At 50.6% G+C, this 16,652-nt stretch overlaps 1 protein-coding gene across 6 annotated transcripts in view; it reads left to right on the forward strand.

Moving 5' to 3' along the window:
• The window catches only part of PRDM11 (PR/SET domain 11), an 81,627-nt gene that overhangs the window by 39,821 nt on the left and 25,154 nt on the right, over nucleotides 1-16,652 (forward strand). The window lies entirely within an intron of this gene.

Genomic DNA, 16,652 nt, shown 5'->3' on the forward strand with positions numbered 1-16,652 from the left:
CACCCGTGAAAACCCCAGTGGGTGGAGTCTTAGAGCGGAGAGAAGGCATGATGGGTAAGCTTTTACATTACCTGAGAATGTTCAGGTGGAGACATTGCTTATGGAAAGGCGGAGGGTCAGTGTTTACTTTTCCTGTCACTGGAGGGATGTCCTGGTGGTCTGGAGCAGGTAGAGGGGGGTGGGCTTAGTCAACCAAATAATGGCCCCCCCCCCGCAAAGGTACCCGTGTCCTGATCCCTGCAACCCGTGACTGTGTTATCTCATATGGCAAAAGGGCCTTTGTAGATGTGGTTATATTAAGGATCTCGAGATGGAGAAACTGCCTTGGATTATTCAGTGGGCCCAGTGTGATGACACGCGTGTTTGTAAGAGGGAGGCAGGAGAGCCAGAGGCAGAGAGCAAAGACGGGAAGACGCCCTCCTGCTGGCCTTGAAGATGGAGGAAGGAGCCACAGAAGGCGGGCAGCCTCCAGAAGCTAGGAAAGACGAGGAAACAGGTTCTTCTGTGGAGCCTCCAGGAAGAACTCGGCCCTGTGACGTCTTGATTTTAGGGCTTCTGACGCCCAGAACTGCAGGTTCATAAACGCGTGCTGTTCGCAGCCGCTGTGTTTGCAGTGGTTTGTCTTGGCAGCAGTAGGAAACAAATCCAGTGTTTCGGGGCCACCTGCTAAAAGGAGCGGAGAGCTGGAGAGAGGTGGTCTGACGTTGAGGAGAATGCAGAAGGCGAGTCCTGTGTGGAGGTGTACAGTTTGGGGTGCACAGGAGACGCCCTGGGGGCGCTGCCAGAGGCCCATCGGAACACGGGGGTCTGCAGCTGAGGGGATAGAAGGGGAAACTCAGGGTATCAGTTGAGGCATTTATGCAGTGGAAGCCCTGGGAAGGGACGGGCAGTGGGGTCAGTGCTGTGGAGGGGGAGCTTGAGGACAAGGACAGCCCACCTGGCTCGGCCAGCCCACAGGTCCCAGTGTCCTTGGTGGCGACAGTTTGACAGCAAAAGCCACATTGCCATGGACTGAAGAGCGAGTGAGTGGGAGGTGAGCAGAGGGGCCCAGCAAGGGTGGCTGGCTCCTTTTACGTCTGGCTGCTCATCGAGCAATTATTATACGACAGGTGTATACCACAATAGTCCCACAGTTGGAGGTTGCCGCCCTTACTCAGAGGAAGGAGTCCGGGACTGAAGAGGTTAAGTGGCCCCAACTTCCAAGCTGGTACGGAGTAGACTTGGGCTCCTTCAGAGGGAGCCCCTGTCCTCGATGCTGTGGGGCTGTGAAGAGTTCCTTCATGGGAAGGCGTGCCTAGGGGAGTGGTGAATGGGGTCGTGTGTGCTACCCCAGACAGAGCCGCTCCCAAGCACTCGGCCCTGAGCGGGGAGCTCTAGGGGTAGCAGAAATGCACGAGGTTTGCTCTCTGCTCTTCTGGAACTTGTGGTCCAGCTGCGGGGAGCAGGGACCGAGGTGAATGAGGGGGGAGGTAGCTTATTCCCAACCGAGGAACTCGGAGGCAGAGAGTTGCTCGTGACTGCAGTGCTGCAGAAGGCTCCAGGGGCAGGGACAGGGGATGTGGTTTTGGCTGGGCAGATTGGAGATGGGTCTTGAAGGATGGAGAGAAGTTCAACAGAGGAGGGTGATGGCTTCTCAGCCTGCGGTGGCCAGGGGAGCAAACCTAGGGCCATGCCCAGGGCAGGGCTGCTGGGATCCCCTCCTTTTCCCACCAGAGTCAGTCTACACCTGGGCACAGTGCGCCCAGGCAGGCTGGGGTCCGTAAAGCAGGCAGCTTCCCCAGGTTTGCGGGCTGCTGTGCATCTGGGGTCTGAAGAAAACACAGACTAAGAAGCCCCAGAATTGCACCCTGGTCATAGACCAGCGCCCCGTCAGGAGTGGGTGTGGCCCATGGTGCTGGGGTGTGGCCGGAGGCCAGCAGGCTGCTCCCCTGCAGGCTCCTTCCTGGGATCGGGAACTGTAGCCTGTGGACGGGTGAGGGGAGGGACTGGGTGGAAGTCACATGTGGAGGCTTTGACCTCTGCGCTTCAGAAAAGTGAGGCGTCTTAAAGGCCTCGAGAGAATAGGTGTGCAAAATGGCTCAAGAAAGCAGGGCCCGTGTGTGCATGCATGCGTGTGTGTGTGTGTGTGTGTGTGTCCCAGACGATGGGTTGGATCAGGACCCGGAAGCCTCATGTTCTAAATAAGCCACATTTGTTGGTCAAATCCTGTTCTAAAGCCTCACTTAATGCCTCTTCCTGACCTTCCGTGTGCCTTCGCGGCTCTGGCCCCCGTCCAGCACAACACCTTCCCCTCCACACCTCCTCAGTGCACACTCTCCGCTCCGGCAGAAATGCTGCTGATCGTGGCGTAGCCATCCGTGTTTACTGAGCACTTACTCTGTGTCTGGGCTCGTGCTCGGCACCTGCTCGCACGGTCTCATGGAACTCTAGTGGTGCCTCCGAGAAGTAGATACCGTTCCATCCTTTGCACAGCTGAGAAAACTGAGGCCTGGAGAGGGTGAGCCAGTCTTCACGAAGCTAAAGAGCTTGTGAGTCACTGAGCTGGGCAGCGAGACCCGCCCTCTTCTGCCTCCTGGTGCTCCTCCCCTCCCCTCCTCGTCTCACCTGTTCCCACCGCCTGGCCCTGGACGCCTCTGCTCTGTTCTCCTTACCTGTGCGGCACAAGTGCCCTCTCCATCTGCAGTGCTGGTCCCAGTGTGTGCCGTCGGGGGTGGGGACACAGCCTGGGGTGAGATGGCCCAAATGACTGTTTCCACTTGGTACCTCTCCTTCATGGCCTGGCCTCCTTGGACGGGGTTTTATACTCACTCCTGGCTGTTTAGAAAAGAAGTTCCCCTCCTTCTGCTTTCTCATCTCGCCGGGAATTATGAGCTCCGTACCTCATTGCCAGGGTGGCCAGGCCGCCCTCAGCCATGGCAGGCTGGGCCGCAGATGAGGCCGCAGATGAGGCTGCAGGCGCGAGGCGCTCGAGGAGGCCTGGCAGCCACGTGCCTGGGCGGAGCGGCAGGGGAAAGAGGAGGCCAGCCTGGAGTTTCTATTTCAGTCTCTTACTTGGACCCCGTCGTGTTCCAGTAGGGATTTGGGGCAGCCTAGCAGGATACATAAAATATAACATGATAGCATATTAAAACTGGGAGAGAAGAAAGAAAAACAAGGGTGGAGGCCCTACACGCAGCCAGGAATAAGGCTAACCGTGCACACCATAATGACCCGTAGATGGACTTTAGCTACATGGGGTCCCCTGTCGGGCAGCCGCCAGGAACGGCGAGCCTGGGCGGCTACCAGTGTGTGCTGTCCCCAGCGAGAGAAGTCCCAGGCGGCTCCCGAGCAGGTCCACCCAGAGGTCCTTCTCTGGAGGATGGCATGTGGTGGGCTCGCCCACCCACTGTCTGCCCGCCAGACTCCTGCTGTCCTGGGGGACCCGGCCGTGAAATGGTGTGGCAGCATTTTCCATTTCAGCTTCCATCGTAAAACGGGGATTAATTTTAAAACTTGAAATTCGATGTGCGAAAGTCCGTGGCACGCCCTCTGGAAACCCCTCAGTAACCGGGATAGAGGGACGCGTGGGCAGACGTTTGCAGCGCCAACAGGCAGGCTGGACCAAGCCGGGGAGCCCAGAGAAGGGGAGGAGGGGCATTGGAGACGGGCTGGGCGTGTCTGTGTGCGCCGGTGTGAGCTCGTGCTGTGCGTGCTTGTGGGTTAATTTCTATGAACTCTTTATTTTGAAAATTTTCCAACCCTATAGAAAAGTTATAAGGATAGTATAGTGAATACCCATACACTCTGTATCTAGATTTACCTACTGCTAACACTTCGTAACAATGACTTTATTTTTGTCCATTTTCTTCCAAACTGTTTGAGATAGGTCAGTCTTTACAGGCTAGACAGTCTCTGTCTCCACTGATCAACTCTGCCGTTACAGGGTAAAAACAGCATAGACGGTACATGCATGGATGAGTGTTCCAATAAAACTTTATTTATGAACACTTAAAAATTTGAAATTCAGGCCCTGGTTGGTGTAGCTCAGTGGATTGAGCGTGGGCTGCAAACCAAAGTGTCGCAGGTTCGATTCCCAGTCAGGGCACATGCCTGGGTTGCAAACCATGACCCCCAGCAACCGCACATTGATGTTTCTCTCTCTCTCTCTTTCTCCCTCCCTTCCCTCTCTAAAAATAAATGAATAAATAAAAAATCTTTTTAAAAATTTGAAATTCAGCTCTGGCTGGTGTGGCTCAGTGGACTGAGTGCCAGCCTATGAACCAAAGGGTCACCAGTTCGATTCCCAGTCAGGGCCCACGCCTGGGGTGAGTGGGTGAGCGCCAGGTCCCCAGCTAGGGGCACATGAGAGGCAACCACACATTGATATTTCTCTCCGTCTCTTTCTCCTTCTCTTCCCCTCTGTCTAAAAATAAATCAATAAAATCTTTAAAAATTTTGGATTTCATATAAATTTGCAAATCTTATCAATGAAAGTATATGAGAAGTTTTTTTCATTTATGAAGATAACAAAAACCTTGCGGGCTGTATACAAACGGATGGGGGCTGGGCCTGACCTCGGGCAGTCGTTTGCAACCTCTGTCCCATGTAGCCACGATATAATTATTGCACTCAGGACACGTAACCGTGGATGCAGTATTGTCTCAACTGCAGTCCATGTTCATACTTTTCCCATTGCCCGGAGCCAGCTTCCCCCCACCCGGGGTTCACTCAAGCATAGCACGTTCCGTTTCATTGTCACGTCTCATTAGTCTCCTGTACTCTAGAACGGCTCTCCCCGCATTGCTTTTCCCTTTCGTGATATCGACACTTGGGAAGAGTGTAAGCCAGTTGTCTGCAGAACATGCCACGGTTCAGGTCGTCTGATTGCTTCCGCATGATAGATTGAGACCGCAGATTTTCGGCACCGACAATGTTGTGTCTTCCTTGCTGCGGACACTGGGAGGCACGCGGTGTCAGCTCGCCTCGTCTCTTACTGACGGTTCTAGCCGTGATGGATGAGCCTTGCTTGTACCAATTATTATTCTTAGTTTAAAACGGTTTTTAACTACACCTTCTACATTCATTACTTGACATTCTTCTGTTAAAAAAAAGTGCTCTAACTTCTCTCCCACCTCACCCCCTATTTAAAAATTATTTTTAGTGTCAGTGTGGACTCATGGATTCTTTCTTCCTTCAGTGTGGTCCAGTCTAGTACTGTTGTTATTCTATTTGATGTTTAAATTACCCTAGAACTGGCTGGGGGGGATTGTTCAGACTGGCTTCTCGTTCTTACTCTAGCACGTCTGGTGCAAAAAGGTATGCTTAGCCATCTTTCTTGGGGGCTGTGATTCATTATAGTGGGGCATGATGTTTAGAAACCAGGATCTCTAGGCAATAGGCATGCACATTGTTGCAGGGCCTGAACTGGATTTGAGGGAGGGGTTGAAATGAGCGGCCTAAGGAATCAAGAATTGAGAGAACATGCATTGCAGGCAGTGGGCACAGCACGTACCAAGGCCCAGGGGCACATCTGTAATGTTGGGGAGGGGATACTCACGGGGTATAGCAGGAGTGGAGTGTGCTCACAAGGAAAAGTGGAGGACAATGCTAGAAAAAAGTCACTTCTGCTCTAAGATCCGGATCTGAAGAGACTCTTGATTCGATATCAGCTCTTTTCAGGAACGAAAATATGCACCTCGATCCTAACATTCCTCTTAGCACCAGAAGCATTTAACGAGCTCGGCTTGTATAACTATTTTATAAATGCTGGTAGCTTGGTTTTTGGATCACAAACAAAGCCCAAGATCCTCCCGAAAATATCATGTGCTAGCAAACGAGTCCTGGCTGGAACCGAGTCTGTAATTCTCAAAATCCTCCTACAGGAACCAGAGTGCAACATGAAAAGCTCTTCTGAGCTGTCCGGTGTGTCCCCCCGAACCAGGCTCTCACTCGACCCTCTTCATTCCTGCCCCGAGCGCTTGCACAGCAGTGCCCCTCTCCCCCGCGCCGTGTTCCGCGACTTTAGTGTCCCTTCAAGAGGCATAGACAGAAAGCTAGATAAAAACACTTCTTACAGCTTTTAAACAACTACAGAACCAAGACAGATGTCCAGATATAAAATGAACAAGAGCTCCCCAAACCAACAGAATTCAAATGAACACAGGCAGTCAAACATTTCGGATCCAAGGAGCTGTTTATGAGGTGAACGTGGTAGTGACGACCGAGACGATTCTTTGGCCCTCGGCATGCCCGGGCTCTTGTGCGCCGTGAGACGACTTTCTTTTCTTTGTTTGTCTCCGTTTGAAACAGCGGGAAATCATTTGTTAGCGCAGCTGTCGTGATGTTTCTTGGTCTTTCCTTTGCATGAATGCATCATATACGTGTTAAGCTTGCATCTTATTCTTTCTTCGGGGGCTCATGTTAAGTAGTAATAACTGGTGAGGTGCTGTGTGATGCATGCTACGTAACAAGCTACCTCCAAAGTCAGTGTTACAGAACGTGGGTCAGCAAACTTTTTGTGTAAAGGGCCAGACGGTAAAGCTTCTAGGCTTTGTGGGCCATGCAGTGCATGGTCCCAACTACATGGTTCTGCCATTGTCGTGTGCGAGCAGCCGTAGGAGTGGCAGGTTCTAGCAGCACTTGATTGGTGGGTACAGCAATTTGATTTCCATATAATTTTCACATGATGCAATACTGTTGCAATACTGGTGATGCACAAACTATGTTTAGTGGGTGGGCCGTACAGAAACAGGTTGCAGGCTTAACTGAGCCCGCAGGCCATGGTTTGCGGATCCCTGGAGCAGAACAACAGTCGGCTGTTCCTGCCCACCTAGGGCTGGTTGAGTGTAGTTCGGCCGAGTTAGCTGGACGTGGCTGGGTGGCTCTGCCCCAGCGTCGGCCGGTAGCTCCTCCCCCGGGGGAGCCAGGCGTGCGCCATGTGTGTTTGTTCTGGACCCAGGCTGCAGGCCAAGGGCTCCCTGGGAAAGCGCTTCTCCTGGCGGAGGCAGAGGTCCCAGAGGGCAAGCCCATCTGCGTAAGCACATTTCACGCCTTTGCTTGCATCACGTGTGTTAACTTCCTATTGGTCAAACAAATCATCTGGCTGAACCCAAGGTCAAGGAGCAGAGAAGTACTACAGGCCACCTGTAAGACAGGGTCATCCAGCCAAGGGCGAGAGGGACGGGCGAGAGCTGGGGCCAAGAATCAGTCTACCCCAGGTGCCGACTCAGTCACAACACAATACTTTCGTGCGGGTGGCTGTCTTGGGGTTATTTTCTTACGTTGATTTTTAAAACTGAAAAATTCTTAAAACTTTTGGATCTTGAGAATATGTCCAAAGACCCTAGGTTGAGAAACACTAATTTTGAATAAACTTCTTAGCTTTAATAATAGGGTATTTGGGGTTTGCTGGTATTTGAACATTCCTCCAGGAGACATCTTCTCTGATCCACACCCCTGGAGCCTGACTCGGCACCTCAAAACCCCCGTGGGTCCCCAGTTGTTGTGTGATGTCGACAACAACACAACAAGAGCAACAACAGCTGCCATTTCTTGGGCACTAGAACACTTGCATGTTTGAACTCTGCGTCCTCACAACCGTGCTGTGGAATAGGTTGATCATCCCCCTCTTACAGATGAGGAAACTGGGACTTACAGGGCCAGGCTACTTGTCCAGGGCTCTACAGCTAATCATGGGGCCAGGACGTCAAACCAAATCTCAAGCTCCTTATCTCCAGCCCCAGATAGGAATATCTCAATGAACTTGGTCTTCGCCACTCATGTGGACTCCTGCTTCTCCAGCGAATACTTTTCAAGCCGATGGTATATGATCGTTTCCTTTCCCTTGTCTGATCGCTGCTGATGGATTCTGGCAGATGTTCATTTTCAACAGCTTTGCTGAGATACAAGTCGCATACCCTGCAATTAACCTATTTACAGTGTGTGATTCAATGGTCTTTAGTGTATTCACAGAGGCGTGTTGTGCAACCGTCACCACTAATCTTAGAACATTTTCGTCACCTTGAGGAGAGATGCTGTCTTTTAGCTCTCACCCCAGCTCCTTGTCCCCACGCCCTCCCACCCACTAATCTACTTTCTCTCTCTGTGCATTTCTCTGTGCTGGATGTTTCCTGTGAATGAGATCATACAGGATGTAGTCTTTCGTGACTGGCTTCTGTCACTTAGCTCAATGTTTTCAAGGTTCATCCATGTTGTAGGATGTATCATTTTTTATGGCCCAATGATACTCTACTGCATGGATACACCACATTTTGTGTTTTCATTCATCCGTGGCTGGACAAGTTGGGCTGTTTCCACTTTTCAGTGATAATGAATATGCTGCCATGAACACTATGCACAGGTTTCTGTAGGGGCATATGCTTTCCTCTCTCCTGGGTGTGCACCTTGGAAGGGAATTGCTGGGTCACATGGTAACTCTGTGTCGAATTGTTTGAGGAGCTGCCGGGCTGTTTTCCAGGGTAGCTGGGCCATTTTACATGCTTGCCAGTAGTGGCTGAGGCTCTGGTTTCTCCCCGTCCTTGCTGACCTTTGTGGTTATCCGACTTTTTGATTCTAGCCGTCTTAGTGGGTGTGAAGTGGCTTTGGAGAGCTTCGGTTTTTTTCCCTGCTTTTCTTCTGCCTCTTATTCTTCCCTTTGAGGGAGAGAGATGAGGAGCCGCCCACCGTGGATGTGCAGGTTGTATGCTGAAAGATCGCATGGAGTGCTTTTCACACCAGCCCTGTCAGCTGCTGCCCTTGGCCGTGTTAGTCGGGAGGACCCTTCGGATCCATAGCTGACACTGAAAATTTATTTCTGTCTAATTTCTCTCCAGCCACAGGCCCATTTGCATGTGCATTTGCATTTTTGCTGCCTCCCAGACGGGCAGACTCTCCTGGACCTCTCCCCCACACTTGCCCTGAGACCTTTATGCAATGGCATGACTAAGAGACAGGGTTCGTTCTTGCCCCAGAGCTCATTTCACCGGCTTCCCCAGCAGCCAGATTGATTATGAAGAGCGAAGCCATGTGTGTTCTAAGACTGATTGGTCTGGGTCCTACCTAGGCTGGGGGCCTTGTACAAGCAGAGCACAGGGCCTTGGGATGGGAAGAGCTGTCTGACTTGGTCACTGGGCTCTGGGTTCAGACACGCCTACCACCTGCGGGAAGAGTGTCTTTGAGCGAGTCCCTTGCTCTCTCCGAGCTCTAGTTTTCACATCCATACAATGGGGTGGCCAATCGAACAGAACAGAGAGAGCCATGGGTATTAGTGCTGGCTGCACGCCTGGTGAAGAGCAGGTGCTGAACAGACCACAGCCAGCTCCATCATCTCTCTAGTAGCTTCACATGGGCTGCAGGGAGGCTGGGGGGTTGTGAGTGAAATTGCAGACTGTGAAACCTGGATGTGGAATTGGCGATTGCAGGCAAATGTATCTCATTTACCGGGCCTCCAGGGCTTTGTTGAAATTTGATAAAAGGTAGTTTTAGAATGACAAAACGGAGTACTAATTCCATTATCCGTTAAATGGGGAGGGGAAGGGTTAGATCACGGTTTTTGAGCATTTCTGAGTCATGCAGGAAGTTATACTTATATGTCAATATTTACAAAGTGTTATGCACATTTTAAGGGACCATGTCCCTTGCCAAAGCCTGTCTGTGGACACCAGGTGAGGAACCCAAGCCCGAATCATCTCAGAGAACCCCTCCAGCTTCAGTGTCCTTCACTCCGTTTCTGGTTGTAGCAGAGGTCAGAGTCCAAGTTCCAATTCAGGCCAGCCTCTTCATCCCTCTGCTCTTGAGTCTGCTGGACTGGAAAGTAGCTGGAGAACGGAGGCGATGCTGCCGCCTGCCTCCTGCGGTTCTGGGAGGAGCATCTGAGACGTGCTGTGCGTGCTGTGCGAAAGCCCTCTGTCAACTGTGAATGGCTTCACAAATCATGGTTGTAAGCGCTCTGCTCTAAGGCCAGGAGTAGGGCTGAAAATGCAGATGTTTTATGGATTTGATGGATTCCTGGAAAGTTGCAAGCAAGTCAGGTTTTGAAAGTCCAATCTCTGCAGCATCCGGTTGTGTGATCATGTAGGGGAACCCGACAGCGAATCCTCCGTTGTGGCGGACATTCTCTGGCAAAGCAGAATATTCCTCCCTGTTAAATGCATGCTCGCACAGCGCGTTTTCTCCAACCAGAGGAAAAGATGGGAGTTCACCGAGGATTCCAGGACATTTCTGCTGGATTCTGACAAGGTCACGGGAGGGAGGGCGTGGGTACCATCCCTCAATCCGCTGAGTGCTTAAGAGCACGCACTGTACGGGTAGAGACTTGAATTTGAACTCCAGCTTCCACGCTCACTTCCCTTGTGGCCTTAGGCAAGTAATCTAACAACCTTGAACCTCAGTTTCCTAACCTGGATAATGAGGATAATAGTAGCTACTTCACAGAGTTGTGAGAATTCAGGGGACAGAGTACTTGGCCGTGTGAAGTTGCTCCACGGCAGCTGTTCGTGTGTTATTACTGATGGTCTGTATTAGTTAATACCATGGTCAGAAACAACAATCTGGTTCACGTGGACCATGCTCGACTCAGGGGGCCGAAACTCATGCTTTCGTATTGTTTTCTGAGGGTCTCTCCACATACAGTCTTGGTTTAGGCAGGCTTTTGGAGGTCATTTAGGACAGATTCTCACTCTTTCTTCAGCCTCCCTGACAGAGGGCCCTCCAGCTACCAATGCCTGCATCTTCTAAGCGCACGCTGGTGGGGTCCCGCCTCCCCAGTGTGGCAGTCCTTCCTTCCGTTGATGATGGCTCTGCTTCCTCTGGGCTCTTCTCCTCCAGGCCAAGGGCCCGTTCCCAAGCTGACTGGCCCAGGCTCTGAGCACTGCCGTCAAAGTCCGTCTCACATCACGGTGCTCAGAGCTTGGGCCGGTCCCAGAAATATCAGGCTCAGAGGGGCCGAGGGGTTGACCTCAAGGGATAACACAAGGGAGGACTCTGGGAAACCAGCTTCTGGGGCCTCGGTCCCAAGCATCTGTCCCTGGATGGCCAGGGCCATCCCAGTCCCGGGCTGGAGGCCCATATCCCGGTCTCTACTTCGGGTCGCCTGGGCTCATTGCTCACATGTGACATGGCCTACGTGCCCTGTGTGGTTCCGCCAGTCGCTGCTCCCTTTGCCTAGAACACCCTTACCCTCCTCTACTTCAGGACCTCAGTTTAGATGCCACACCCCCTAAGAAGGTCCTCCACTGGCTCCCAGGTACAGAGCTCCAGCTCAGAGTCCCCATATGCCACAGAATTCCCCACCACAGCAGGGCCCACGGGCTGCCGCGGCGACCTCTCTTTGGTGTTCCTCTGGACTGTGAGTTTTGTGAGAGCAAAGACACTCTCTGCCTGGATCTCCACGTCTCAGAGCCTGTGGCTGCCCGCTCAGTGATATTTGCTGAGTGAATGAATGCTTGATCTGAGAAAATCCTGACTGGCAGGAAAGACAAGCCAAGAAACATCCCTCAGTTAACGTCTGGATCTGAACCCAGCCACAGAAGCCTTGGGCAGCTCCCACTCAGGTCTCTCCGCCCAGTTAAAGCTGCAAAACAGGCTGGCCACAGCCACCCACTGTTGGCCCACAGACCTCCCGTCACTTAGAATGAGTGATAACTAGCATTCCTCCCTCCACTGGTGATCGCGACCCCGATCCCAATGCTAACAGCAGTCATTTGTGAGTGCCTTCCTCAGCAGTCGTGACGGTAGTGTCTGGGGTTGGGTTTTACTCCATTTCATAGATGAGGAAACTGAGGCAGGGCCAGTGAAGGCACCTGCCCGTGGCCACTCACTCATAAATGGTGAAGCTGAGATTTTCGTCAGTTCTTCGGGCCCCAGCGCTCTTAACCCCCACTAGGTGCTCCTGCTATTGGCCGCCACGTCTAGACATGCTTCTCTTTTGTCCCCAGGAGAGGGATAATCAGAAAATGATGATGTAGGGTGATTAGGATTGTGATAAAGGGCAGGGTTCTATGAGACTCCAGGGCAGGGTCCTTGAAGGCTGGGGCATCGTCTGGGGAGACTGCCAGGGAGGAGACGCCTGAGCTGCACATTTTCTCTTTTTGTCTCAGAGTTTTAAACCTCACGGCAGTGCAGTGTCATAAATAGACAAACAAAGCAAAAGCCTCATCCCCCTTCCCTCGCTCCGTCCCTCCAGAGACATGTGTCTCCCAGACTCTCCACGCACATATAAACAGAGGCGTAGCCCTGACCGGTGTGGCTCGGCGGGTCGGGCATCGTCCCACATGGCGCAGGGTCCCGGGTTGGATTCCTGGTCAGGGCGCAGGCCTGGGTCGCAGGCTCTGTCCCTGGTTGGGGGGCGCACGAGAGGCAACTGACCCACGTTTCTCTCTCACACCAATTTTTCTCTTCCTCTCTTTCTCCCTCCCTTACTTTCTCTCTAGCAATAAATTTTAAAAATCTAAAAAAATATCATAGGCATGGTGGGATGCTTAATAACCTGGTGGTGGGGTGGAGGGGCAGTTATATGTGCCAGTTTCCCGGGTGTAAATGCTCCCGCCGTGGCTGATGACAAGCTACCAACATAAAGGCGCCAAATGAGCAGCCGGGAACAGAGCTCCAGGAGCAGCTGCCACACGGTGTTTCTGCTGCGCAGGTGCGGCTGATGCCCACGCCTTCAAGGACGTAGATAATAGGAAAATGTAGGGAAATTACTGGGAGGTGGTAAGCTGTGAGTACTTATTACCTTTTAAAAATATGACTTAATTGCTTTGTAAGTTTATATAACTTAATTTTTAATAATGGCTGGGTTTAACAACTGGTTCACAAAATTTTGGAAAATTTTACAGTCATCTCTCATTAGCTAGTATAAGCCCACTCCAGCACCCCGCTCATTTCCTCTTTGCTGAAATAGTAACGTTCTCTGAATTTTTTCTTTAACTTGCTTTTTACTTAAAAGATTCTTTATCCAATAAGTCATCCATGCAACCAATGTGGTGCCATGTGCCATGCGCTGTGCTGGGAACGGTGCACTTGGCCTTCGTTAGCTTATGGTCTGGTGAGGGAGACAGTCAGTTACCCAATCCACAGGTAGATAATCAGCATTGATAACAAAAATGCACCTTGTAAGTAGGTCTCCAAAAAAGACATAACGGGATAATGTCATGGAGAGCACGCTGAGTGGAGGCAGGTGTGTGGGGGTCAGGGTGCGGCAGGGAAGAAACTTCTCGAAGCCCAGGCCAGGACGAGCTTCTTCTGAGAGGGTGATGGTAACCAAGACTCCAAGAGTAAGGGACCAGCCATGCAAAGTTCGGTGGGAAAGTGTGCAAAAGGATAGGTCCACCTGGGCACCATTTCTGTGAACTTTACAAACATGCAAAACCAGTTCTGCACACTGTTTTTACAACAGTCCTAGCAGAGTGAAAATGGGGAGGCTCCCCACAAGCTTTGGGGTGGAGGTTACCCTTGGAGGGAGGGAGAGCAGGAGAACGAGTTGGAGGCAGCAGTGGTCTTCAACGACACCCTGGTATTTTCTTGTGGCAAGAGGAAGGGGAGGTCTGGGACAAACATGGCTGGTGGTGGTTTTCATTGGCTGTAGCTAATAGGTACCAGGCTATCAGCGGCATTGTTCCCTATAACTTCTGGGTGCTTGAGATAGTTCATGATTGTTATTTTTTTAAGAAGAGGGGAGAAGAGGTTGTGGGACCAGAGTAATCATTCACTCTTGGATCATTTTGGCTGTAGAAAAGTGAGGGGGGAGAGAGAGAGACTCAAGGGCAGTTGGGGAGGTAGCCAGTGACCGGGTCGTCTTGAAGGCTGTGACCATAAGTCCGAGTCGCATCGTAAGTGCAGCGGCTGCCCCCTGGAGCTGGAGCGTGACATGCTGGGATTGGCACTGATAGAAGAGTCTTCTGGCTGCTTTGAGGGGAGCTGGTGGAGAGCTAAGGACTGGTATCAGGGAGGTTAGTTCAGATCGCCAGATGGAGACACGGTGTCTAGGCGGAGCTGATGGTGGTGGCCTGAGACCAGGGTGGATGCAGGAAGCACCAGAGAGGAACGTTTTTGAAATCTGATTTGAAGGACTTGCTAGGGATTAAATATGGGGTGGGTGGTGCGGATTGAGAGAGGGAAGAAGGGGCAGTGACTTTCTTTTTCTAAAAGCCAGTTTTATTGAGATGTATGTCACATACCATGGAGTTCACCCATGTAAAGTATATTACTCAGTGGTTTTGGGTAGGGATGATTGTCTCTTTAAAACCTGAGTGGATGGTGGTTTCTGATTCTGTGATGGGGAAAATGAGAGATGTACAGGCTTAGGGGTGAGGCCCGAGGGAAGTTTGAGATGCCCATGAGACATCCGGGGCGGGGGGCAGGGTGTGATATGGGACATTAGATACTCACATCGGGAACTTGAAATAGAACATTGTGCATAATGAACCACTCGAGAGTCTCGGGATGGATGTGAATGTCCATAGTAAGAGTACAGGCAGGAAGGTGTGCAGGGGGAGCAAGGGGACCCGCAGTCCAGGTGGATTAAGAGTTCATGCTTTGAGCCCCAGCCCGCTCTGCCAACCCCCACGCACACTGCAGTGAGAGACCCAGAAGAGAGAGAGAGAGAAACGCAAAGCGATCACGGAGCTGAACACAGAGGTTCCTGTCTGGAGCGGGCAGGGCGGCGGGGAATCTCGGCTCCTCGAGGACGACGAAGGAGAAGTGCCCCGTGTGAGGCGCAGAGTGGAGCCGGACTGGCTGCTGGAAACGAAAGCAAGGGAGAGAGAGATGGGCAGACAGGCTCGGACTCAACGTGAACCTTCAAATGGAACGAATCTCCAAAACGAACGAAGAAAATTAATGTAAAAAAGATAGTCTCCAAAAGTCAATGACAGATAAATTCACTCTAGTTACAATAAAATGAGTAGAGTATTCTAAAAACAAATTGAAAATAGCTGTTCAGGGTCTCTATCAGGAGTAGATTGGACGGCTAGTAACTGAGATTCAGAATAACAATGGCTCGAGCAAACTAGGAACTCAGTTTCCTTTTAGGAATATGTTCTCACGAGGTGGCCCCGCCCCACCCAGTCCTCAGGGAGCAAAGCTTGATCTGGCTCATCCTGTCTCAATGCTTTGACTGTCCTCATAGTCCAAGTTGGTAGTTAGACCTCCAGCCATCACATCTGCATCCCGGGCAACAGGGTGGTAGCAGCACGCACGTAGCAGCTGTCTTGTGAAGAAGTTTTCAGAAAGCTGACACACGACACTTTCATCTACATTTTATTGGCCAGAACTTAGCTAGAGGAGAAGCAAAAAAATGTATTCTGTTACTATAGGTAGCCACGTGCCCAGTTATAATTCAGGGGGTTTGTTACAGTGGGTACAGGGGGTCATAGATAATGAGAGGTAATTAGCAGTCAGAGCCTGAGGCTCCTCAAAGAAATAAAGGAAGGAGAATGCCCATTAAAAAGATCAAGATGGGGGGGGTGTTGTTTGTTTGTGTGTTTGTTCAAATTGAAAACCTCTGTTCTCCCTGGCTGGCATAGCTCAGTGGATTGAGCGCGGGCTGCGAACCAAAGTGTCACAGGTTCGATTCCCAGTCAGGGCACATGCCTGGGTTGCAGGCCACAACCTCCAGCAACCAACATTGATGTTTCTCTCTCTCTCTCTCTATCTCCCTCCCTTCCCTCTCTAAAAATAAATAAATAAAATCTTTAAAAAAAAAGAAAACCTCTGTTCTTATAAAGACATCATTCAGAGAATAAATAAACAAGCCAAAGGCTTGGAGAAAATATTTGTAAGTCATATATATATGGTAAAGGAATTGGTTCCAAAATGTATTTTTAAAAACTCTCAAAACTCGACAATAAGGACAAAATCCACACTGGAAAACATGTACAAAAGATCTGAACGGACGCTTCACCAAAAAAGATACTCAGCTGACATGAGATCACAGGGGCATGGGGACACTCTGGCGCATGACGGACGTGTGTGTTTTCCTGATCGTCATAATGGACGCGCACGTCTGCCAGGACTTATCAAGTGGTGCGCGATATGTCAGTCTCGCTCCAATGAAGCTGCTAGACCAGGAAAAGGAATGAAGGCAGCATGAAAGAAAAAGGCAAACTAAGAAAAGATGGATGCGAAAAAGAACCAGTTAAAAATTCTATGAAAATTATTAATTGCATTAAAAGTACTCAGTAAAAAGGTAGAACTCAAAGAGAGGTACTCCGAGAAAGGAAGAACCTCTCTAGCTGGACAAGCTCTGAACTGGATACCGTCAAAGAGAATTAGTGAGTTGGAAGCGAGTTCTGAGAAATTTTCCCAGAGCACTACCCCGAAAGAGAAAGAGAGAAGAATGTGAAAGGGTGCTTAAAAGACATGGAGAATAAATTAAGCTGCTCCCAAATAGATTTAACAGAAATTCTTCAAGAAGAGACTAGAGAAAATGACCAAGAAGCTATACTCAAAAGCCTAATAGCTGAGAATTTTTCAGAATTGAAAAAGAGATATGTCCTATCAAATAATGTGCTCATCGAGTAATGTGGAAAAATTTTTAAAGTATATCTCTACTTCAAAACCACACAGTGGAAGTACAGAAGATCGAGAATAAAGAGAAAGTCTTGAAACTGACCATAGATTATCCACAAAAGCTCAGCACTAGACAACATCAGAACAGCACCAGTGGGTTGCTGAAG

This window comes from Phyllostomus hastatus, unplaced genomic scaffold (genome assembly GCF_019186645.2).
Source record: "Phyllostomus hastatus isolate PE091 unplaced genomic scaffold, TTU_PhHast_1.1 phas_scaffold_585, whole genome shotgun sequence".
Classification (NCBI taxonomy): Eukaryota; Metazoa; Chordata; class Mammalia; order Chiroptera; family Phyllostomidae; genus Phyllostomus; species Phyllostomus hastatus.